This window comes from Symphalangus syndactylus, chromosome 10, assembly GCF_028878055.3.
Source record: "Symphalangus syndactylus isolate Jambi chromosome 10, NHGRI_mSymSyn1-v2.1_pri, whole genome shotgun sequence".
NCBI classification, from domain to species: domain Eukaryota; kingdom Metazoa; phylum Chordata; class Mammalia; order Primates; family Hylobatidae; genus Symphalangus; species Symphalangus syndactylus.
In genome coordinates, this window is record NC_072432.2 from 84,847,037 (window position 1) to 84,873,053 (window position 26,017).

Consider the following 26,017-nt stretch of genomic DNA (forward strand, 5'->3'; position numbering starts at 1 on the left):
AAATTCAACATTATCTGGGAAACTGAAGCAGGAGGAGGCTTAAGCCCAGGAGTTCAAGGCTGCAGTGAGCTATGATCACACCACTGCACTCCAGCCTGGGTGACAGAGTAAGACCCTGTCTCTAAAGAGAAAGAGAGAGAGAGAGAGAGAAGGAAGGAAGGAGGGAAGGAGGGAGGGAGGAAAGGAAGAAAAAAAGAAGGAAGGAAGGAGAGAGAGGAAGAAAGCAAGCAAGCAAGCAAGCAAGCAAGCAAGCAAGCAAGCAAGCAAGAAAGAAAGAAAGAAAGAAAGAAAGAAAGAAAGAAAGAAAAGAAAAAAGAAAGAAAGAAAGATGTGACATTACACAACATGTCTGGTGACTTTTTACAACAACGTAAGAGCTTTAGTGATAATATAATTGGCAAAACTAGATTATTTTTCCCTCATTTGTACTCTTAAATAGACTTTTGTGGCCAGGTACAGTGGCTCATGCCGGTAATCCCAGCACTCTGGGAGGCTGAGGCGGGTGGATTGCTTGAGTCCAGGTGTTCGAGACCAGCCTGGATGACATAGTGAAACCCCATCTCTACTGAAAATACAAAAAATTAGCTGGGCATGGTGGCGGGCGCCTGTAGTCCCAACTACTCGGGGAGGCTGAGGTGGAAGAATCACCCAAGCCCAGGAGGTCAAGGCTGCAGTAAGCCGAGATCATGCCACTGCACTCCAGCCTGGGTGACAGAGTGAGACCCTGTCTCAAAATCAAACAAACAAAAAAAGTAGACATTTGTATCCACATTTGGATTTCAGATCACCCAAAGACCCCAAAGCAGGATTAAAGCCAATCCTTGTCTTAAGGACACTAGCTTTCTACCAGCTACCACTCCCACCCCTCACCATGCCCTGGGGAGACTGAGGCAGGACTCATTTTCAGGAACAAAAAAAATACATTCGATTCCAGTGAAGAAGATCGCGTATCGCATATTGTCCTCCAGTAATCATTCTCCTTTCCTTCTCAGTAATAGAGTCCTTGATTTTTAATTTTAGTTTGTTTTTCCCCCCCTGGAACAAAAGTCTTCCTTTCACCAACTTTTTTGCAGGTCGATGTGTCATGAAGAAAAGTCCTGGCCAAAAGGAGGTAAGCACAAGTTGTGGGTGCAACTGCTAAAAAGCGTCTTTAAAATAAAGGATGCATCCTTCTCAGTCTGGTCTTTTTTGCTGAGTAGAAAGCAGGTGTGTGAGTGGGTCCTCAGCAGCCAACTTAGACTATGAGGCTGCCTTGAAAAGGGAAACTGCGCACTGTGGTACTATCAAGTAGAAGACCCCTCACCCTTAAGCCCCAAACAAACCTTGAAAAGCTACCTCCTGCCTTCTTGAAAATGTAGCAGAAATAAAATTGTCTCTCTTTTTTTTAAGAGTGCAATTTTTTTTATTCACTGATAAACTAAAAGCCAATTTCTTGGTATTTCTCACATAGACTTCATTTATTTTATTAATCAGCAAAGCCCTATAAGGGAAGCCTTTCCCTAGTCCTCCGACTCCGATTCATCTTCTTGACTAATTTGGAAGTAACAAAGTTCCTAAGTCTCCTGTCAGATGCAACCACTCGAAGCCAATCATGAAGATTGCTCTTCTTAAGGTATTTCTTGGTGAGGTATTTCAAATACCTTTTAGAGAACTGTTTCTCAGAAAGAACTGTGATTTTACCTTGAAGCATTCAATGTGAACAACATTCCCAAGATATCCAGTTTTGCCATTGACTTTAACCTTCTCCTGAAGAAATTGTTCAAAATTTCCAGAATCAAAAATTCCATCTTCGGCCGGGCGCGGTGGCTCACGCTTATAATCCCAGCACTTTGGGAGGCCAAGGCGGGTGGATCACGAGATCAGGAGATCAAGACCACGGTGAAACCCCATCTCTACTAAAAATACAAAAAAATTAGCCGGGCGTGGTGGCGGGCGCCTGTAGTCCCAGCTACTCGGAGAGGCTGAGGCAGGAGAATGGCGTGAACCCGGGAGGCGGAGCTTGCAGTGAGCCGAGATTGCGCCACTGCACTCCAGCCTGGGCGACAGAGCAAGACTCTGTCTCAAAAAAAAAAAAATTCCATCTTCTGCTGGATAAGTAAGGTCCACATTAAACTTCCAGGTTGACCTCTTGGGCTTCTTGTTTTTCTGAGATGCCCTCGTGAGTCGGCCACGCCAGCAGAGAGAAAATTGTCTTTTTTTTTTTTTTTTTTTGACATGGAGTCTCGCTCTTGTCGCCCAAGCTGGAGTGCAATGGCGCAATCTCGGCTCACTGCAACCTCCGCCTCTCGGGTTCAAGCAATTCTCCTGCCTCAGCCTCCTGAGTAGCTGGGATTACAGGCACACACCACCACCCCCCGGCTAATTTTTGTGTATTTTTAGTAGAGATGGGGTTGCTCCACGTTGGTCAGGCTGGTCTCAAACACCTGACCTCAGGTGATCCACTCACCTCGGCCTCCCAAAGTGCTGGGATTACAGGCATGAGCTACTGCACCCAGCCCCTTTTTTTTTTTTTTTTTTTTTGAGACCGGGTTTCACTCTGTTGCTCAGGCTGGAGTGCCTTGGTGAAATCATGGTTCACTGCAGCCTCAACCTCCTGGGCTCCTGCTTTGGCATCCCAAAGTGCTTGGATTACAGGTGTGAGCCACAAATTTAGGCCAGTGCCTGGCCTAAAATTCTACCTTCTCTCTCACTTGTTAAGCCACTTATTTTGATTTTTTTTTCTATTAACTTACAGCAAACCTTTAACAATCCTAACTAATAAAGTCAAAAAGGGTTGACTCATTCTAACTCCAAATATAATCACCCTCATTCAAAAATGAAATCTGGGGTATAGCAGGGCTGAAAACACACACCCAGCTACATGACATCCCAGGAGGCCTACCAAGGCTGGGTGCCTCCCTGCTGACCTACTCACATTTATAATTTTCCTGTGGGATTTTAATTGTATGTGTGTCTTTCCCAGCATTCAATTCACACTTGCTGCCTGTTTAACTAAATTTCTCTTTGGATAGTCAGTGATACAGAAGGAAAGCTGAAGGACACACAAGAAGGAACACATTCGTTCTCTTTTCCGTATCTTTTCTCTTGGCCTCATATTTTCATTCCTCTTTATAGTCTTACCCTTACTCTGTATTCTATTCTTACAGTCTGCACACTTTTGGCCTTGTAGGTCCTTGTTGCCTCCAGAGCTTCCAGGTATTTTGTTATTGTTTAATTTTCAGTGCTTTAAAACTATGCCTTTAGAGGCCAGGCATAGTGGCTCACACCTGTAATCCCAGTACTTTAGGAGGCCAAGGAGGGTGGATCACTTGAGGTCAGGAGTTCAAGACCACCCTGGCCAATATGTTGAAACTCCGTTTCACCTACAAGTAGAGAAATTAGCTGGGTGTGGTGGCATGTACCTGCCATCTCTGCTACTCGGGAGGCTGAGGCAGGAGAATCTCTTGAGTCCGGGAGGCTGAGGTTGCAGTGAGCTGAGATCATGTCACTGCACTCCAGCCTGTTTAAAAAAAAAAATGCCTTTGGAAAGGTAAACATCTTACACATAGTAAGATAACAGGACAGTCCTGCTGGTAAACCATCCCCCAGAGCTTAGGCCAGTTTCCGTCAGGCCGTTGGCAAAGAAATGCAGCTCCACGAGCCAGGAGATGGTGATTCCTGATTGACTTGGGAGTTGAGTGGGAGAATTCTGGGCTTCTCTCCTCTTCGCTGCACTGAGGTTACAGATGTGCACTGCCCACCTGGGTGCTAATCTCAGTCCTTCACCTCACTATTCCTGAGTCTTTAATCAGGTATTTTTTTTCTGCCCATAATTTGAATGAAGTGTTCCCTCACAGCCCTAAGATAAGAATCAGGCCAGGCACGGTAGCTCACGCCTGTAGTCCTAGCACTTTGGGAGGCGGGTGGATTACCTGAGGTCAGGAGTTCGAGACCAGCCTGACCAACATGGTGAGACCCCGTCTCTACTAAAAATACAAAAATTAGCCAGGTGTGGTGGTGACCCCCTGCAATCCCAGCTATTTGGGAGCCTGAGGCAGGAGAATCGCTTGAGCCTGGGAAGCGGAGGTTGCAGTGAGCCGAGATGGCATCACTGCACTTCAGCCTGGGTGACAGAGTGAGACCCTGTCTCAAAAAAAAACAAAAAACAACAAACAGCACCAGCTCTCCTCTGCTGTCTGTCTCCTCAGCATTTACCCCCCTAGATTGTATCAGTTGACAAATATTTATTCAGCACCTCCTATACCAGGCACTGTGCTAGACTCTGGGAGGCTGTCATGGACAACCAACCAACCATGGAGCTCAGCTTTGGACAGAGGAGACAGACGGAAAACAAACCAGGCCCTCATTAAATGGCAGGCGTGACTAGTGCTCTGTGGTCACCCAGTGCTGTGGGAGGCCATCGTCACTGTGGGAGGCCCAAGCTGGTCTGGTGCCTCAGGAAATCTTCTCTGAGGAGGTGATATTTATTCATTTATAATTGAGACAGTGTCTCCCTATGTTGCCCAAGCTGGTTTCAAACTCCGAAAATCAAGCCTAATTCTCCCACTACAGCCTTACCAGTGCTGGGATTACAGGCATGCGTCGCTGCACCCCACAGTAGGTGATATTTAAAGCTTCGTGCAATTCTGAAGAAAGATGCCATATTCAGCTATTATTTTTAAGTCATTCAGAAAATGTATGTCGCATTAAGAAGTTTATGTGTAGGGCAGGTACAAACATAGCAAAGTACACTCCTCTGTCTCTGGAAACGATAGTTTTTATGTCCCAAAGGAACTGTAATGATCTGATATTGAATCACAAAATGACTGAACTCACTCAACAAAGAAATTGTCTTTGTTCAAAAGAGACAATTCAGTTTCCCAAGGATAGGCTATCATGAAATTTGAATGTAACTGAGACTCCAGACTGGTGACATCTCCAAATCTGATGCTTTTCTGTCATCCTGGTGGAGTTATCTTGGAGCGATAAGAGAACTGCGTGCTGTCATCCCGCTCCACGAGCTAATGTTTCACAGGCTGACAATGCCAGGGTGATTGCCTTTGATTAAAGCATATTTTCAATTATCCCTTGGGTACTTACAGCCTGTTAGGTTTGCACTATAAAATGAACCCAAGGTCCTCCAAGGATCCACAAGACGGTCCAAAGTCCTTATTGTGTGTGCATTTGGTTAATTATTGGATTGCTCAGAAACGTAGTCATGAATTGACTTCACTGCGCAGTAGATGTCTAAATGGTTAATGCGGATTCCTCCTCGGAGAAAAACCAGACCCGTCTTTGACCCGCCTGCAGTGATTTCTAAACCACTAGAGGGAGCAAGAGGCCACCTCAGAACTAAGTCCACCCTGGACGAGTCCGCATTTGGTAACTGAAACCAAGCCAAGTGTTCCCAAATGTTCTGGAAAGAAACCAAGTCAGGGCGTCTCCCATCTCTAAGCCTCCCCAAGCACCCCTAAAATCTGGTGCAGTTCCAGGCCACTCGTCAACAAGCCTGAGGTTCCACTTGAAGGTCCGACGCTGTTTGGAGTCATCCTCAGGACACTGGGGCTCGTATGTCAGTGCTGGGGGAGGGGAGGAGGGAGTGATGCGATTCCAGCTGCAGCCGCGTCCATTCCACCGCGGGCAGGCCCTATATAGGCGCACAAGTTATTTGAACAGGAAGAGGGACAAATATAAAGCCATGACCACACAGAATCGGGGCGCTTTACCCAAACTAAGAGATTTGGGGAGCGGGGCGGGGGGCTTCTTGGGCTGCTGTCTGAGCCGTCTTTAAGAGTAAGAAGAACTGGGCTAGGCGCGGTGGCTCACGCCTGTTATCCCAGCACTTTGCGAGGCCGAGGTGGGCGGATCACGAGGTCACGAGTTCGAGACCATCCTGGCCAATATGGTGAAACCCCGTCTCTATTAAAAACACAAAAATTAGCTGGACGTGCTAGCGCGTGCCTGTAATCCCAGCTGCTTGAGAAGCTGAGGCAGGAGAATCGCTTGAACCAGGGAGTCAGAGGTTGCAGTGAGCAGAGATCGAGCCACAGCATTCCAGCCTGGCAACAGAGGGAGACTCCATCTCAAAAAAAAAAAAAAAAGTAAGAAGAACTGGCCGGGCGCAGTGGCTCACATCTGTATTCCCAGCACTTTGGGAGGCCGAGGCAGGCAAATCACTTGAGGCCAGGACTTGAGGCCAGGAGTTCGAGACCAGGCTGGCCAACATGCAGAAACCCCGTCTCTACTAAATATATAAAAATTAGCCAGGCGTGGTGTCGCATGCCTGTAGTCCCAGCTACTTGGGAGGCTGTGGCACAAGAATCGCTTGAACCTGGGAGATGGAAGTTGCAGTGAGCCGAGATCGTTTCACTGCACTCCAGACTGGGCGACAGAGTGAGACTCCGTCTCAAAAGAAAAGAGAGAGAGAGAGAGAGAAGAACGACCAGAGGTGTGTTTCTTCTAGAGGGATCTGCCTGAACAAAGGCATAGGGACAGGAGCAGGGAGAGGGGTGGCCGTGAACTCCATCAGTGGCTGCGACTGGTGAGTCTTGCTCCTATGGGCACTTTTGAGTAGATTTAAAATGCAACAGGGCCCCAGCAACTTCAAAGAGGTAAGGGAGGACCTGAACTTAAATTCCACTCAATTAAAATGTCTAAAATTGGCTCCTGTAACACAGATCCGTAGCTCATAATGTCCACTTTGCATCAACTGCTGAAATTCTCAAACATTAAAAAAAAAAATTCTTGGCTGCTGGTAAGAAATGGCATAGTAGGTTTTGCATTTATTATCACAAAAACAGTATTTTGACAGACTAGCCTTTGTTGTGGAATTAAAAGGTTTAACTTTCTGAGGCTCTTCCATAAAAACAACATTCTAAAACAAGCGTGCGTTACAGAAAATATTTATTATCAAATAATATCCTATGGCAGCCCTGTGAAAAACCTGATATTATGGAGGGAAGCCGCATTTTGTTCACTTGAGAAAATAAAGGTTGGCTGAACCAAAATGATTTATCCAACTACAAGATTCATGTATTCGTGGTTGAGTTATGTTGCTACAGACACCAGTAGCACCACACACACACACACACACACACACACACACACACACACACACACACACACGATATTGATAATTCAGATTTAATGCCTGTCTCTATTCTGGTCAAATTCAGGCGTGATCATGATGATTTCCAAGCTTTGTGTTCATTCTCTAACACTAACACATATTGTACTAAATAAGAGTGCAATGGCATATTTTTATTCGTAAAGATACATGAAAGTAAACTTGATTTAAGATATACTTCAATACTTTTTGAGATAATTAGAGACACACCAGACTATCACACACACAAAAAGTAAGGAATGACTAATATAAATTCCGTCAAAGGTTCCTGTAGGTGATTCGAATTTGCCAGTGACAGAACCTGGATTAGATTAGGCAGTTCTGGCCTATGTAACTGTTGCAGCCAAAAATCCCTTGAATGTCAGCGATTCGTTTGGTTTACCCTGATACCCACCCATGAACCTAGTTTATTGCCATAGAAGTTCGCATCAAATCTTTATTCTGCACATTTAATAAACAAGTTGTCTAGGGCTGTGTGTGATAGATTTAAGTTTTGCCCTTAGCATCCAAATGAGATTGAAGGTATTTCCAAATAAAAGGCAATTTAAAACTGCAGGCTCACACTTCAGATAGTGGTTATCTTATCTGCCTGTCTGAGTCTTGTTTGCTTTCACTAAAGCCACCAATAGAGAACCTGAGAAAGTGGCATTGGAGATTCAAGAGTTCCCTCTTCACCCCACCTGGAGGACAAAGGAAGAGCTTTTCTGATAGGTGCTGCTTAGTACTCCGTTTTGGAGCACAGCTTAAAATTCAGAGCCCTCTCTGTGACCTTTTCAAGTTTCATTCTAAAATTTGTCACTGTGTGACAAATAGCTCATCCTTGTGTCACACGTGCAATCACACACACCACCTAGAGGATAAACACCAGCTGGGTCTACATTTTACCTGAAAGTTGAATGAAAAATAAATATTTCAATTACCCTGATACTTCTAAAATCCAGATGGACCAATAGAAGTATACAGGTCATTTCCTTTCAGTTTAGTTTTGCTATTCCATTTTATATGGCCCGGTATTTCCAATGCCATTTTACTCCTTCCAAAGCATATCTAAATATATGAGCTTATTTGATACTCCTCACAGCCACTGAAAGAAAGGGTAGCAATCTATCACCATTTGCACACAGAAACTGAGTAGAAGGTCGGGCATATTGGCTCATACCTGTGGTCCCAGCACTTTGGGAGGCTGAGGTGGGCAGATCACTTGAAGCCAAGAGTTCAAGACCAGCCTGGCTAACAGGGTGAAACCCTGTCTCTACTAAAATTTAAAAAAAAAAATTCGCCTGGCATGGCGGTGTACACCTGTAATCCCAGCTACTCAAGAGGCTGAGGCATGAGAATCTCTTGAACCTGGGAGGCAGAGGTTGCAGTGAGCCCAGATGGCACCACTGCACTCCAGCCTGGTGATGGAGCAAGACTCAGTCTCCAAAAAAAAAAAAAAAAAAAAAAAAGAATAGGAGAGGTCACTGATTTACTCAAGCTACTATCATACTCAGATAAGGCAAGAACGAGGACCCTCCTGGCTCCCAGCAATGATACCTCAAACATCATTGTGCTCTCTGCCATTTGAAATAATTGATGTGCACATAATGGGGACAGAGTTGCTAACCAAAGAACTCAAAGGAAAACATTCTTTTTCTCCTCTCATCTAAATGGAGTGGGCTTTAGTGTTCCTTTGTCTTTTTTTTTCTTTTTGAGACAAGGTATCGCTCTGTCACCCAGGCCGGAGTGCAGTGGCGCAATCACAGTTTACTGCAGCCTCAATCCCCGGGCTCAAGCGATCATCTAACCTCAGCCTCTTGGGTAGTTGGAACCACAGGCGTGTGCCACTACACCTGGCTAATTTTTGTATTTTTTGTAGACATGGGGTCTGGCCATGTTGCCCAGGCTGGTCTCTACCTCCTGAGCTCAAGCAATCTGCTGGCCTCCACTTCCCAAAGTGCTGGGATTACAGGCGTGAGCCACCATGCCTGGCCTCCTGTGTCTTTTTCCTAGCATTATGGTTCACACTGTATAAAAGCCACTAAATTCAAAAGGTAATTTGGATACAGTACCTTCTACGTGCAAGGCTGAGTATTTGGTGACCAGGAAGAAACAGCAAGGAGATAAGAAGTAGAAAGTAATTTCCCAGAAGTTTATGAACACATTAGCATATGAACAAATGCATGGAACCAGTGACTCAGTGCCTGGGTGGGGCATCGATTCACCAGAACAATGACGACTTTTGCAGAAACAGGATTTAGGCTCTTACCAGATCATAGGAGTCAACAAATCCTATTCAAGCTCCTGTAAACCTCCTTCTTGTCCTGTATTATCTCAGTTGTTGATGTCACAGTTCCAAGGGTCCTTTCAGCCTGGACGTTGTCCTTGACTAGCCCATCCCCCTCCGCATCAGAATCTGCCCAGTTCCCTAAACTGGGAAATCTCCAGATTGACCTCCCAAATCATTCTTGGCACCAAGTATTTCTTTCATTCCTTCTTGCCTCCTGGGCCTTAGTTCAAGTCCTTGCCTTCTCTTGTCCAGACTGTGGTCACAGCCTCCTAACTGCATCTCCCAACTCCAATCTTCACCTCTTCTCCTCACCCCCCACAATCCTACCATAAGGATCCTTCTGAAATGCAGACCACACTGTGTTATTCAAAGTTGTTCAATGACTATAAGCTTGAGTGCCGGAATCCTCTGCAGAGCCTACCATGCCTACCATATAATATAGGACCCCCGACGCCCTCTCCTGCCTCTCCCTGGACACCCCCGCCTGCACCCTGCAGCTCCAGCATCGCAGCTCTTTCAACATCGTGTTGTTTGGGTCAGAACCCAGGCAGCTCAGAAAACACTCTTCGTTTTCCCTCCACTTTGTGTTCTCTGGTTGATACTTTTGTTTCCTTTCCTTCTTATCCTAGGAAAAGTCTTTTCTTTAATTGCAACACTCCCTGACCTAAAAAGAAGACATGGGATTTTTCCACTTTCTGGCAGAGAGAGGAATGCAAGGATATCCTCACCACTTTTCTGGTGGCAGGAGTTTGCTTGTCAGATCCAGAGCTAAAGGAGTGGAGAAGAGTTGGAGGAGAGACTGTGAAATCCTGGGAAAAAAATTCTTTTGAATGTGAATGTTTCCTCTTTTTGTTCAGAGAGTCCTTGTCAACGCTGGCAAAGCTATAGGTGTTCTGAGTCATTCTGATTTTCTCCATTTCCTCTAAAATCAGCCTTGCACCAATAGACATGATGGGAAGCCTTGAGTCCTGAACTGTAGATTTTTACCCAACCTTGATTCTCCCCTAGACTTTCCCATCTCAAATGATAACACCACCACTCAGTAGCCCAGGCCCCAGATCTAGTAGTTTACTTTCTTCTGCCTTTTCTCTTAACTCCCTCCCATTCAGGCCAATAGCAAGCTTTAATTTTTTTAAATTTTTAATTTTTTTTTTTTTTTTTTTTTTTGAGACAGAGTCTCGCTCTGTCGCCCAGGCTGGAGTGCAGTGGCGCGATCTTGGCTCACTGCAAGCTCCACATCCCGGGTTCAAGCCATTCTCCTGCCTCAGCCTCCCAAGTAGCTGAGACTACAGGCGCCCGCCACCATGCCTGGCTAATTTTTTGTATTTTTTAGTAGAGACGGGGTTTCACTGTGTTAGCCAGGATGGTCTTGATCTCCTGACCTCATGATCCGCCTGCCTCAGCCTCCCAAAGTGCTAGGATTACAGGTGTGAGCCACCGCGCCTGGCCTTAATTTTTAATTTTTTGTGTGAGACGGATTCTCACTCTGTGGCCCAGGCTGGAGTGCAATGGCATGATCTTGGCTCATTGCAACTGCCACCTCCTGGCTTCAAGCAATTCTCCTGCCTCGGTCTCCCAAGTAGCTGGGACTACAGGCGTGCACCACCATGCCTGGCTAATTTTTGTGTTTTTAGTAGAGACTGGGTTTCACCATGTTGGTCAGGCTGGTCTCGAACTCCTGACCTCAAGCAATCCACCTGCCTTGGCCTCCCAAAGTGCTGGGACTATAGGCGTGAGCCACCGTGCCCGGTCAATAGCGAGTTTTATTGATTTTTACTTTCCAAGAGTCTCTCAAATCTGTCCACTCCTCTGTTGCTCCACAGTGTCCACCTAATCTCAAGAGGTTCCTCTCTCAAGGAATCACCTTCCAATTGCTCACCTACATCAACTCCTGCCTTTGTCAATTCATTCTCCACACAGCAATCAGGGTACCCTTATTAAAACATAAAGTCTTATTTTTGGCCAGGTGTGATGGCTCATGCCTGTAATCCCAGCACTTTGGGAGGCTGAAGTAGATGGATCACCTGAGGTCAGGAGTTCAAGGCCAGCCTGACCAACATGTTGAAACCCCGTCTCTACTAAAAATACAAAAATTATCTGGGCATGGTGGTGCACACCTGAAATCTCAGCTACTCGGGAGGCTGAGGCAGAAGTATTGCTTGAACCCAGTAGGTGGAGGTTGCAGTGAGCCCAGATTGCGCCATTGCACTCCAGCCTGAGCAATAAGAGTGAAACTCCATCCCCCCCAAAAAAAGTCTTATTTTTTATGCAAGTTATATGTATGTTATTGAAATATAACATATATACAAAGAAACACAAACCATATTGTATAACTCAGTGGTTTTACATAAAAGAGCATACTCATGTGACCAATGCCAGATCAATACATAAGACATGACCAGCATCCCAGACATCCACTCACGCCCCTTCCACACTCCCTCCTTCCAAAGGAACCACTATCTTTTTATTATTATTATTATTATACTTTAAGTTCTGGGGTACATGTGCAGAATGCGCAGGTTTGTTACATATGTATACATGTGCCATGGTGGTTTGCTGCACCCATCAACCCGTCATCCACATTGGGCATTTCTCCTAATGCTATCCCTCCCCTAGCTCCCCAAACCCCAACAGGCCTTAGTGTGTAATGTTCCCCTCCTTGTGTCCATGTGTTCGCATTGTTCAACTCCCACTTATGAGTGAGAACATGTGGTGTTTGGCTTTCTATTCCTGTGTTAGTTTGCTGAGAATGATGGTTTCCAGCTTCATCCATGTCCCTGCAAAGGACATGAACTCACCATTTCTTATGGCTGCATAGTATTCCATGGTGTATATGTGCCACATTTTCTTTATTCAGTCTGTCATTGATGAGCATTTGGGTTGGGGAACCACTATCTTAACTTCCAACACCGTAAGATTGGTTTTTCTTGCTTTAAAACTTTTTTTTTTTTTTTTTGAGACGGAGTCTCGCTCTGTCGCCCAGGCTGGAGTGCAGTGGAGCAATCTCGGCTCACTGCAAGCTCTGCCTCCCGGGTTCACGCCATTCTGCTGCCTCAGCCTCTCCGAGTAGCTGGGACTACAGGCGCCTGCCACCACGCCCGGCTAATTTTTTGTATTTTTAGTAGAGACAGGGTTTCACCGTGGTCTCGATCTCTTGACCTCGTGATCCGCCCGCCTCGGCCTCCCAAAGTGCTGGGATTACAAGCGTGAGCCACCGCGCCCGGCCTGCTTTAAAACTTTATGTAAGTAGAATCATCCCATGCATCCTCTTCTGTACCTGGCATCTTTTATTCAACATTGTGTTGATGAAATTCACCCATGTTGTTGCTTATAGTTGTAGATTGTTTAGTCTTATTCCTGGGAAGTATTTCATTGTATGAATTTACCACAATTTATTTACCCATTCTACTGTTGATGGATACTTGAGTAGTTTTCAAATAGTTTTTGACTATTATGAATAATATTGCCATGAGCATTCTCATGCCTTTCTTCTGGTGAGTGTATGCATGCATTTCTGTTGAAATAAACCTAGGAATGAAATTGTTGGGCATGGGATATGCATACTTAAGTAGATATTGCCAATTTCCCAAGTAGTTATACCAGTTTATACTCTTACTGGAAAGATATGAATGTTCCATTTGCTCTGTATTTTGGCCAACACTTGATATCTTTTTAATCTTAGCCTTCTCATGGGCAGCGCGCTCTTTCGTAAATCTGATTAGTGTCACTTCCTACTTAGTGGCCTTCGATGGCTTCCCATTGAATTTAAAACAAAACCCAGACACCTAAACGTAGCTCTGCCTACCTTCTCCAATGTCATCTCATACCACTCTTTTTCCTTTCTACAATGGTCTTTTCCTTCTTAAAATCCATCAAGCTCTTTCCCACCTCTGGATCTGCACACTGCTTTCCTCTGCCTGGAAAACTTTTCTCCATTCACCTTCTCTCCCACCCCTTCGCTAGCCTTCCTCCCTACCCCTCCTGTCTCAGATTTAATGTCTGTCCTTACGAAGGAAGCTCCGGACCCCTCCTTCCTGTTCTTATTCTCATCATAGGGCTACCACATGGCACTGATCACAGTTTATAGGTACATATTCATCTGCTTGGTTTTTTTGTTTGTTCCTCTCTTTAGAGTACAAAGTTCATGAAAACAAGGAGCCTCACTACTTCATAAGCCAGCCTAGTACCTGTGCCTGCCAGACAGTGCTTGGCATATACTGGGCATTCATTAAATGTTTTTTGAAGGAATGAATGAATGAATCAAGTCTATTTCAGACAATGCATAATATATATTTTTCTTTCTTTCTTTTTTTTTTTTTGAGATAGGGCCTTGCTCTGTTGCCCAAGCTGGAGTGCAGTGGTGTGGTCCTGGCTTGCTGCAGCCTTGACCTCCTGGGCTCAAGCGATCCTCTTGCCTTAGCTTCCCTAGTAGTTGAGACTATGGGCACCAACCATCATGCCCAGCTAATATTTATTATTACTATTTTTTTTTTTGTAGAAACGGGAGTCTCACTGTGTTCTCCAGGCTGGTCTCAAACTCCTGACCTCAGGGGATCCTTCCTCCTCAGCTTCCTAAAGTGCTGGGATTACAGGTGTGAGCCACCGTGCCCAGCCAAAATAATGTCAAATATCATCTTTGGGGATGGAGTTTTGACACTCACTGAAGATGCATGAGAAACATGGCCAAAAGTGGACATGGTAAGGGCCTGAGTGGCAGGCCAAGCAATGCATAGACAGGCAGCTCAGAGCTTGTCTGTGAGCCAGGAGCCTTGAGAAAAAAGCATCAGGGGAAACCCAAAGAGGGTTCTTGAAGAAGCAGAGTATGGCTTAAGTCCTGGGGGAGGGTTTGGGTTTTCTAGGAAATAAATTTTTTGTTTGTTTGTTTGTTTTAGCCAGAGTCTTAACGCTGTTACTGGGGATGGAGTGCAGTGGTGCAATCTCGGCTCACTGCAACCTCCACCTCCCGAGTTCAAGGGATTCTCCTACCTCTGCCTCCCAGGTAGCTGGGATTACAGGTGTGCACCACCACACAAAGCTATTTTTTGTATTTTTTTAGTAGACACAGGGTTTCACGATACTGGCCAGGCTGGTCTCGTACTCCTGACCTCAGATGATCAACTTGCCTCAGCCTCCCAAAGTGCTAGGATTCCAGGTGTGAGCCACCACACCTGGCCTAGGAAATGAATTTTTAAAAATAAACACATAGCCCTCCATGTCTCCCAAAAGCACCCTAATGTTTTCCAGGAGAGAGTGCCCTTAGAAATCAGCTGGCTTGGCCGGGCGCGGTGGCTCATGCTTGTAATCTCAGCACTTTGGGAGGCCGAGGCGGGCGGATCACGAGGTCGGGAGATTGAGACTACGGTGAAACCCCGTCTCTACTAAAAATACAAAAAATTAGCCGGGCGTGGTGGCGGACCCCTTTAGTCCCAGCTACTCAGAGAGGCTGAGGCAGGAGAATGGCATGAACCCGTGAGGCAGAGCTTGCAGTGAGCCGAGATTGCACCACTGCACTCCAGCCTGGGCAGCAGAGCGAGACTCCATCTCAAAAAAAAAAAAAAGAAATCAGCTGGCTCAGATCCTGAAGCCAGTAACTTTGGTGTGAGAAAGAATATGCTTCTAATATTCTAACCTTTCAATAACAATGGAGACAGAATTTGATAACATGAAAAATAGTATTCCTTGGAAGGAATTTGAGAATACATTAATTATCATAAATTGTTAATTTCGTTCATTTCTGAAATATGGTCATCCTCTCTTGTGTGAACCTGGTTTCCCTCTATTGTCTACTCAATTAAATAGCACCCATCTGACGATCATGGATATGTATTTCCTACTGGACTGGAAAGGCTGAACATTCTCTATGTATGAATAGAATAGAAAAGCACAGAGCATTCAAATGAGAGCAGGAGCAGGATTTATTGTTATTTCATTTAAAACGCCATAGTAACTTTCCAGATAATTGGGAAACATTCCTCCTCCATGACATATGCATTTAAAAGGTTTACTTTGGCTCCAATAATCCTACTGATTTTTAGCCACAAAACTGTTTCAAATCCTGAGCTACATGCTCAACAAATCTTAGCACTATATAAATGAGCATTTCTGCAAGGCATCTGGTCTTTTAAATTAAATGTATTCGTTTTATTGTGTAAAATATCTATTTCAGGGGAAAAAATGGTGACAGTTCATATCAGTAAATTTTTTTCTTTTAAGAGACAGGGTCTCATTCTGTCATCCAGGCTGGAGTACAGTGGCATGGTCGTATCTCACTGCAGCCTCAACCTTCTGGACTTCAGGTCCTCCCGCCCGGGCCACCCAAAGTGCTGGGATTACAGGTGCAAGCCACTCTGCCCAGCCCTCAGTGAACTCTTGAGGGCCTCCTGGATGCTCAGGATACAAATATGTCCAAGCAGGTCAAAGAGCTTATATATTTAATGGCCAAGAGACAGATAAACAGGCAATTGCAGTAAAATGTACTTAGGGCTCCAATAGGGGTAATTACAGTTGTTGTGGGATCCCATAGGAGTAGTCTACCCCAGACTTGGTGGAAATGGGGAGTGTCAGTCAAAACCTCTAGGCAGCTGTTCTTTCTTACTCAATGCCACTCCTTGGAGAAGTAGTCCCAATATCTTGGCTGTAATGTTCCCACAGTAGTTCTCTTACCTCTCTCTGCAAATTATATTTATATAACTGCTATTTGCACACTAAAGGTGTGAGGTGTAAAGGGGAAAACATAATGTAGCAGTCAAGAGTGTAGACTCTGATCAGACAGCCTGAGTTGGAATCTCAACTGCTGCTTATCTGTAACACCCTATTTAACTCTCTATGCCTCCGTTTCCTCATCTCTGTGAAGATTAAATGATTTTTCATGAGTAAAATCATAGAGCACTGCCTGACATGTAAGTGCTCAGTGGGAATTCTATTATTCCATGGCCGTCTTGTCTCTTTCACTACATTGTCAGTTTCATAGCAGCAGTTATTATCATATTTACCTTTGTGGCCTACCCATGGGCTCCATGGGCCTAAACCATTCTTCAACACCTCCAGTGTCTAACATGGTCCCCTATGCACTACAAGTGGGATAAAAAAAAAAGTTCACTGAATTGATGAGGGCCTACAGGTGGCATGTGGACCAAATCTGAGTTCCCCAGGATCATTTTTAAAATGCAGAGACACCATCATTTATATCAAATGCTTACTTAGATACACTATGACCAAATGATACCTATTTTTTTAATCATTGTTGTTAGTTCAGTTCAGTTACCTAATACTTATTGAGCACTTACTACATGCTGGGCATTTAGTTAAGCATGTTACACAAATCATGTTGCTTAAGTCTCACTTAAAATTTATAAGTCACTTTTGTACTCTTACAGGAAGCCTGAAAAATGGCCATACATCCATTTTTTCCTGGCACCAAAAATAAAACATTGTTAAATTTTATACTACATATGTACAATACAGTTAGATTATATATTATTTCAAAGCCATTTTGTTCTGAAAACTTGCTATAATTACAGTGGTATTGTAATTCTCCATGTTATAATTGTAAAATTACCATGTGCATAGAGGGGAGATTCCTTTGTATCCTCATAATAGGAGTCTTCTCCAGGACCCTCAAGGGAGCACATACACAAATGCACAGTCAGCTACGTTGCTAGAATATGTTGTACAGGTCAAACCATAATTAAAATAATTATTATTTATGTAGCACCGTAAATGTATCCACTGTTTCAGTCACAATCACAGTAGAGACAGAAAACAGCAATTACATAATCCAGTCAACTCCAGCAAATGCATGTCAGCCAAGATCCCAGCAGAGAAGATCTAAGAATTAATTTCAAGCAAAAATAACAGGCATATGGAATCACACTCTATTCCTGGGTTTCCATTCTCTTCATTTTTGTGGGTTTCCATCCATTCATTTACTCCTTCATTCATTCATTCACTCATTCAACCTAGTTTCTATGTTGCTTACCATAAGCCTGCCGTTTGCTAAGAACAAATATCTACAAGAATATGAAATGGGCTGGGTGCAGTGGCTTATGCCTGTAATCCCAGCACTTTGGGAGGCCGAAACGGGCGGATCACTTGAGGTCAGGTGTTCAGGTCAGGTGCTCCCAACAGTGAATCAACCCAAAAGTATTTATTAACAACTACTAGGGTCTGAAGATGTCCCCCAAAATTCATATGTCAAAACTTAATTGCCAATGTGATAGTATTAAGAGCTAGAGACTTTAGGAGGTGAGGAGGCCATGAGGATGGAGCCCTCATGAATATGATTAATACCCTTATAGAAAAGGCTTCAGAAAGCTCCCTGGGTCTTTTGCCCTCTTTTCACCATGTGAGGATGCAGCAACAAGGTGCCATCTTGGAAGCAGACAGCAGCCCTCACCAGACAGGGATCCTGCCAGTGCCTTGATCTTGGACTTCTTAGCCTCTAGAACTGTGAAAAATAAATTTCTGTTATTTATAAATTACCCAGTCTAAGGTATTTTGTTATAGCAACCTGAACTGACTAAGACAACCATTCACCATGCAGGTAGAGAGCCAATTATAAGAAGTCATCCCCGACCTCAAGGAGTCTGAGTCTAATTGGAGGAAATGATGAACACAGAAGAAAGGATCAGTAAGTAATGTCGACTGTGATAGTGTGTGAAGGGAAAACTAGGCTCAGGATGTAGGTAAACAAGCCACCCAGCTGAGGTGTATCCATTAGAGCTGTGCTGGGTGAGCCCTGCAGAGGACAGAGATCAGCCCTCTGTACAATAGTCTGTAGTCTTCATGCCTCACCATCCTGGTATACTGAAACCTCCTTAAGTGAGGAGGTACACGTCTTTATTCTCACAGCTTTATTGTAGTGAGTTGTCAAAGAGTGTGGCCTCTGGAGCTAGACTTTCTGGTTTGAATCCTGGCTCTATAACTCACAGATTCCGTAACCTTGAACACGTTATTTAAACTCTTTTTTTTTTTTTTTGGAGACAGAGTCTTGCTCTGTCGACCAGGCTAGAGTGGCAGTGGCGTGACCTCGACTCATTGCAACCTCTGCCTCCCGGTCTCAAGCAAGTCTCATGCTTCAGCTTCCCAAGTAGCTGGGATTACAGGCATGCACCACCATGCCTGGATAATTTTTGGTGTGTGTGTGTGTGTGTGTATGTGTGTGTGTTTTAGTAGAAATGGGGTTTCACCATGTTGGCCAGGTTGGTCTTGAACTCCTAACTCAGGTGATCAACCTGCCTCAGACTCCCAAAGTGCTGGGATTATAAGTGTGAGCCACCACACCCGGCCTATTTAAACTCTTTATGGCCAAGTTTCCTCATCTGTAAAACAAGTACCATTTAATGGGGTTCTCATGAGGAGTAAATGAATTATTAAGTACTACATGTCAAGATTCTAGAAAAATGGCTGATACACATTAAATGTTCCATACATAATAACTATTAATTCAGTGGTTTGTGCTTGGTCAAGGTCTGTCTGTCAAACAGAGTATAAAGTGATAAGAACAAAAGTGTTGTTGTTGTTGTTTGAGATAGGATCTCACTTCATCACCCAGGCTGATCAGGGTGTTATCACAGCTCACTACAGCCTTGAACTCTCGGGCACAAGCAATCCTCCCACCTCAGCCTCCCAAGTAGCTGGGACTGCAGGTGGCTGCCACCACAGCTGTCTAATTTTTGTATTTTTTTGTAGAGATGGTGTTTCACCATGTTGGCCAGGCTGGTCTCCAATGCCTGACCTCAAGCGATCCACGCATCTCAGCCTCCCAAAGTGTTAGGATTACAGGCGTGAGCCACCACTCCCAGCCAAGAGCAGGTTTTAATGGCTAACCCTTTTGAACATACTGATTTAGCAGTCTTCATTGAGCATCTATGTGCCATTGGGGATACGATGGTGAACAAGCTAGACCAGGGCCCTTGAGGAACCAGCAAAGATATGAGATATAGTAGAAGATGGAGTTTCCCTTCATCATGAAAACTGATCATTTTGAGTCTCTTTTAAAAAAAATTATTAGACTTTACTTTTTAGAGTTTTAGGTTTACATAAAAATTGAGCAGATAGTACAAAGAGTTTCTATATACTCCCACCTCCCCTAGTTTTCCCTATTATTAACATCTTGAATTAATGTGGTACATTTGTTACAATTGATGAACCAATATGAATATATTGTTATTAACAAAAGCCATAGTTTTTTTTTGTTGTTGTTTTTTGTTTTTTTTTTTGTTTGTTTTTTTTAATGGAGACTCGCTCTGTCACCCAGGCTGGAGTGCAGTGGTGCGATCTCAGCTCACTGTAACCTCTGCCTCTGGGCTCAAGCAATTCTCCTGCCTCAGCCTCCCAAGTAGCTGGGATTACAGGTTGTGTGCCACCATGCCTGATTAATTTTTGTATTTTTAGTAGAGACAGAGTTTCACCATGTTGGCCAGGCTGGTCTCGAACTCTTGACCTCAAGTGATTCTCCTGCCTCAGCCTCCCAAAATGCTGGGATTACAAGTGTGAGCCACTACACCTGGCCAAGGCCATAGTTTATATTAGGATTCACTCTTTGTGTTGTACAGTTCTATGAGTTTTGACAAGTGCATACCATCATATATCCACCATTGTAATATCACACAGAATAGTGATGCTTCACCCACATCCATTCCTCCCTCGCTCCTCCCCAACCCCTGGCAACCACTGATCGTTGTACTGCCTCTAAGCTTTTCCTTTTCCAGAAAGTCGTATATGTGGAATTATAAAGTATGTATATGTAGTCTTTATAGACTAGCTACTTTTAGAAATATGCATTTGAGTTTCCTCCATGTCTTTTCATGAGTTGATAGCTCATTTCCTTTTTATCACCAAATAACACTCCATTTTATGGATGTACTACCATTTCCTCATTCACCTCTCAAAGGACATCTTAATTGTTTCCAGTTTTGGGCAATTATGAATAAAGCTGCTATGAATATCAATGTGCAACTTTTTGAGTAGACATAAGTTTTTAATTCATTTGGGTAAAAACCCAGGAGCACAATTGCTAGATCATGTAGCAAGACTGTTTAGCTTTGTAAGAAACTGCCAGACTGTCCTCCGAGATGGTTGTACCATTTCGCATTTACAACCAGGAATGAATGAGAGTTCCTGGTGCTCCACATCCTCACCCGGCATTTGGTGGTGTCAGTGTTTTTTTAATATATTTTTACCATTCTAATAGATGTGCAGTGATATCTCATTGTTGTTTTAATTTGCAATTCCTTAATGGCATATAATGTATTGCATCATTTCACGTTTGTTCCATCTGCATATCTTTTTTGGTGAGGTGTCTGTTCAGCTCTTTTGCCCATTTTTAATTAAAATCTTTAATTGCTGAGTTTTAAGGGTTCTTGGTATATTTTGGATATGAATTATTTATCAGATATATATATATATATATATATATATATATATATATATATATATGTTTTGAGATGGAGTCTTGCTCTGTCGCCAAGACTGGAGTAGAGTGACACGATCTCGGCTCACTGCAACCTCCACCTCCTGGGTTCAAGCAATTGTCCTGCCTTAGCCTCCCAAGTAGCTAGGATTACAGACACCCACCACCACACCTGGCTAATTTTTGTATTTTTAGTAGAGATGGGGTTTCACCATCTTGGCCAGGCTGGTCTTGAACTCCTGACCTCGTGACCCACCCACCTCGGTCTCCCAAAGTGCTGGGATTACAGGCATGAGCCACTGAGCCTGGCCTAAATTCTTTATCAGATACATGTTTTACAAAGAATTTCTCACAGTCTTGTCTTTTCATTCCCTTAAGAGTCATACTGTGGCCAGACACACCTCTAATCCCAGCAATTTGGGAGGCTGAGGTGGTGGATTGCTTGGGCCCAGGTGTTTAAGACCCGTTTGGCAACATGGCAAAACTGTCTCTACCAAAAAAAATTTAAAAAGACAAAAACAAAAAACAAAAATTTGCCGGGCATGGTGGCACACGCCTGTAATCCCAACTACTCGGGAGGCTGAGTCGGCAGAATTGCTTGAGCCCTGGAGGTCTAGGTTGCAGTGAGTCATGATCATGCCACTGCACTCCAAACTGGGCAACAGAGTGAGACCCTGTTTCAATTTATTTGTTTATTTATTTTGAAGAAGAGTGAAATTGTTTTGAATGCAGGTTAATAGTCCTTAATCCCCTGAGGTTGGTGTTGCCCAGTGCCATAGCTTTAGGACTACCTTCTTTCACAAAATAGATGAGAAAGGAAAAAACAGAGTGGCTCATGCCTGTAAACCCTACACTTTGGGAGGCTGAGGCGGGTGGATCACTTGAGGTCAGGAGTTCAAGACCAGCCTGGCCAGCATAGTGAAACCCCATCTCTACTAAAAATACAAAAATTAGCCAGGCGTGGCAGCAAGTATCTGTAGTCCCAGCTACTTGGGAGGCTGAAGCAGGAGAATCACTTGGACCTGGGAGGCGGAGGTTGTAGTGAGCCAAGATCGCACCACTGCACTCTAGCCTCGGCAACAGCGAGATGCCATCTCAAAAGAAAAAAAAAAAAAGAAAGAAAAGAAAGGAAAAAACAGAAAAAAATATCCTGAAGACCTCAGAACAGTCTCTAAGTGCTTACTTGTGTATGTTCATAGCCATGCTGATGCTGACAGCAAATGCAAAAGGATCACACCAAACATTTTTTTAATTAAAAATTATAATAAATAACATAAGGTAATACATATGCTAATTAGCTCGATTTAGCCACTCCAAATTTCAAAACATTATGTTGTATGCCATAAATATATACAATTTTTATTTGTCAATTAAAAAATAGAAGAGAAAATAAAATAATTAGGATAAATAGGCTCAAAAATATTTAAGAAATTACCCGTGAATGGGGCTTCATTAAAAAAAATTCCATCCTAGCCAGGCATGGTGGTTCATGCCTGTAATCCCAGCACTTTGGGAGGCCAAGGTGGGTGGATCACCTGCGGTGAGGAGTTCGAGACCAGCCTGGCCAAGATGGTGAAACCTCATCTCTACTGAAAATATAAAAATTAGCCAGGCGTGGTGGCAGGCACCTGTAATCCCAGCTACTTGGGAGGCTGAGGCAGAGAACTGCCTGAACCCGGGAGGCGGAGGTTACAGTGAGCTAAGATCACGCCACTACACTCCAGCTTGGGTAGTAAAGTGAGACATCATCTCAAAGAAAAAGAAAAAAGATTCCATCCTAAGTAAATGTTTGGGAATAAAGGCTAGGTTTTTTCCCTCCTGCTTTTACGTCTATTGAGTTTCTTCTCTTCAGAATGAGCCTCTGTATTAATAAGATCCTCTGGGATCATATCCACAAAAGGGTATTAAATCCTTGAAGGGTTGTTATAAATCTTATGTCTTGGCCACACTAATAGAAATCCAGCCTAGGAACACCTCCCTCACCCCTGAGCCCCTTCCCTAAGGAACTCTACAGTGTCAGTCAGTCATCCAAGTCAATGACTTTACCCATCACCTACAGGCAGCCAGTATGCCTTGCTCAACCTCGGCAATCATTCTGCCTCAGAAATAACTCCGATGGACAACCCGGGCAGGGAGGAATACGGGAAATTATAAGAAGGACCTAGGCATGGAGGTAGACCAGCTGAAAGTTTTCCAGGAACATTTGAAACACTCTTTTTACACTTCAGACAAGTGACATGGTTTTCTTAATGAGCACATGCAGCCAAAATCCCAGTTCATACACTGGAAGGAAAAGTCTCATAGAACAAGCAGCAGACCTCTGAGGAATGGATTCAGAAACAATTCCAGACCCAGAATGTGAAAAGTTAACTTTAAATACTGCGCTCTCAGACCACCCAGGAATGGTATCCAGACCTCATCCTGGCCTCTAGAGAATTCCCAGGGCCACCTGTCAAAGTGGCTTGTCAGGCATGGATAAAAATGCCATGGCGGAAGGAAAATGCAACCTAATGCCTTCTAGCAGAGGAAATACGAAGAATAATATTTTCCACACGACTGTGCTAATGGGTTTATTTAAAGAAAAAAAACACTTCTAACTATTAGGGAAAATTCCAGGTTAACTGTACTTAAAAAAAAAAAAAAAAGCCCAAAAATCTAGTAAATATTTTGCTGGGAAATTCACACTTAAAGAAATGGTCTTTCAGGCCCCTGGGGAGAGGGCATTAAGCTGACACATTTTTCAAATCAAAATGGCTGCTCTAAAAACATAAACCTTCAAAACGAACACCACAGAGAGCCCCTTTCTTCCTGTGCTGAGCACGCCCACTACCCACTGGGAGCGCCCTGTGCCAAGGCGAAGTCAAACCCCGTAGAAGCCTGATCCCCACCGTGGAGAAGACTGTGCAGTGCCCTTGTTTTCTGTTGTGCTTTGCTTTGTATTTCAGATGTGCTGGTCACATCTGTTCCTTATCTCCCCTCTTCCACTATGATTTTGTTTACAGGATCCCAGAACAATGAGGACTGCAGAATCTCCACACAGATGACAGGAGACAAGGCTCTCAGGGGGTAGTCACTGTCTGCAAAACGTGGAGCCAAAGGCGTGGTTCAGAGTAGCTGCCAACACTCCAAGTTACTCAGGCTCATGGACCAGGAATGACGGGAAAGGAGACTGCCTTGTCTGGGGAAGATCCAGAAACACAGATGCAATTTTTTTAATGTAATCTCTTTACAACGGCCTGCCCATCTCCTCTCTCTGCTTAGAAGTTTTTGTGTTCTGTAAGGAGCCTTCTAATGGGCTTCTGTTTGCCTGGGCTTCTGTCCCTTTGGTTCTCCTAGTCTACTCTCTGTCTCTTTCGTTTCTTTCATCCCTAGGTTCCAGGAAGTCAAGGTCAGGGCAGCTCACCAGTCCCTAAACACCATTATTTTGGCAGGATGCTTTGGCAGTGGAATGAATGCCTGCAGAAGGCCCCACCTAGTCACCCACAGATTCATGAACACAGCTGTGACTTTTCGAAGCAGAAGCTAGGCTCTTAGTCTTTGTTTTTTATCTTTTTTTTTTTTTTTTGAGACGGAGTCTCACTCTGTCGTCTAGGCTGGAGTGCGGTGACACCATCTTGGCTCACTGCAACCTCTGCCTCCCAGGTTCAGGCAGTTCTCCTGCCTCAGGCTCCCGAGTAGGCGGGATTACAGGCACCCACCACTACACCTGGCTAATTTTTGTATTTTTAGTAGAGACGGGGTTTCACCATCTTGGCCAGGCTGGTCTTGAACTCCTGACCTCATGATCTGCCCACCTTGGCCTCCCAAAGTGCTGGGACTAGAGGTATGAGCCACCGCACCCGGCCTGTTTTTTTACCTGATTTTTAAAAGTCATATGTCGAGCAAGAAAAAATCTAGACTACAGTGTTACTCAAACTGTGGGTTGCTAACAGACAGTGCTCCTCACAGCTCTTACTACTGGTCAATGGAGAAACGAAGAAATTGAGAGAATGCATTTAGAAAATTTCATAGCGCTTTCACAGAATAATCTTACGTCCCTTGAATCTAATAATAAAAACCGGGGAGCCTATGTTTTACATGTCTTTGGTTTGCTATTTCACTTTTCTAGTTATTCATTTTTAGTATATTTATAAGAGTATCAGTCCATAATGGCACGGAAATAATTCAAGAAGAAGGAAACCTTATCACACATAGTATGAAAAGCAAACCACAGATGATACAAAAAAAGAAAGAAAGGAAAAAAACCCACTAAACACTCATGTAGCCATTACCCAGCCTTTGTCAAAATTTAACATTTTACCATATTTGCCTTTGCCTTTTTAATTTTTATTGATTGGCTGATTGATTGAGACAGACTCTCCCTTTATCACCCAGGCTAGAGTACAGTGGCCCACATGGCTCACTGCAGCCTCAACCTTCTGAGCTCAAGGGATCCTCACACCTCAGCCTCCCAATTAGCTGGGACTAAAGCTCATGCCACCATGTTTGGCTAATTAAAAATTTTTTTTGTAAAGACAGGGTCTCAGTATGTTGCCCAGGCTGGTCTTAAACTCATGCGATCCTCCCACCTTGGCCTCCCAATATGCTGGGATTACAGGCATGAGCCATCCCACCTGGACATTGCCTTTCTTTTTTTTTGAGACGGAGTCTAACTCTGTCACCCCCAGGCTGCAGTGCAGTGGCCCAATCTCGGCTCACTGCAACCTCCGCCTTCCTAGTTCAAGCAATACTCCTGCCTCAGCCTTTCGAGTAGCTGGGACTACAGGCATGCATCACCATGCCCACCTAATTTTTGTATTTTTAGTAGAGACAGTGTTTCACCATGTTGGACAGGCTGGTCTTGAACTCTTGACTTCAAGTGATCCACCTGTCTTGGCTTCCCAAAGTGCTGGGATTACAGGCGTGAGCCACCATGCCCAGCCTAGCCATTGCCTTTTTTAAAGAGATTAAAAATTACACATTTTTCCTCACCTTTCCTCTCTTCCACCCTTCTCTTTATCCTTCCCTCCCTCTTCATTCTCTTTCTTTTCCCACCTCTTCCTCCTCTCTTCCGTTCTTCTTCTACCCACCCCACTTCTCTTCTCTTCCCTCCCCTCCCTCCTTCATCTGCCTTCCACTTCTCACTTCCCTACACTTCTACCTCCCTTCTCTCTTCTCCCCCTCCCTCTATTTTTTAAGTAAATTGAGCATGGTAGACCTCCAAGGTTGGGAGACAGAGGAATCCACAGTG

The 26,017-nt window shown here is 44.1% G+C and overlaps 1 pseudogene; it reads right to left on the reverse strand.

Annotated features, from left to right (window-relative positions):
• Window positions 1-1,484: 1,484 nt before the first annotated feature.
• The window catches only part of LOC129491633 (ribosomal protein eL22-like), a 48,626-nt pseudogene continuing 24,093 nt past the window's right edge, over window positions 1,485-26,017 (reverse strand).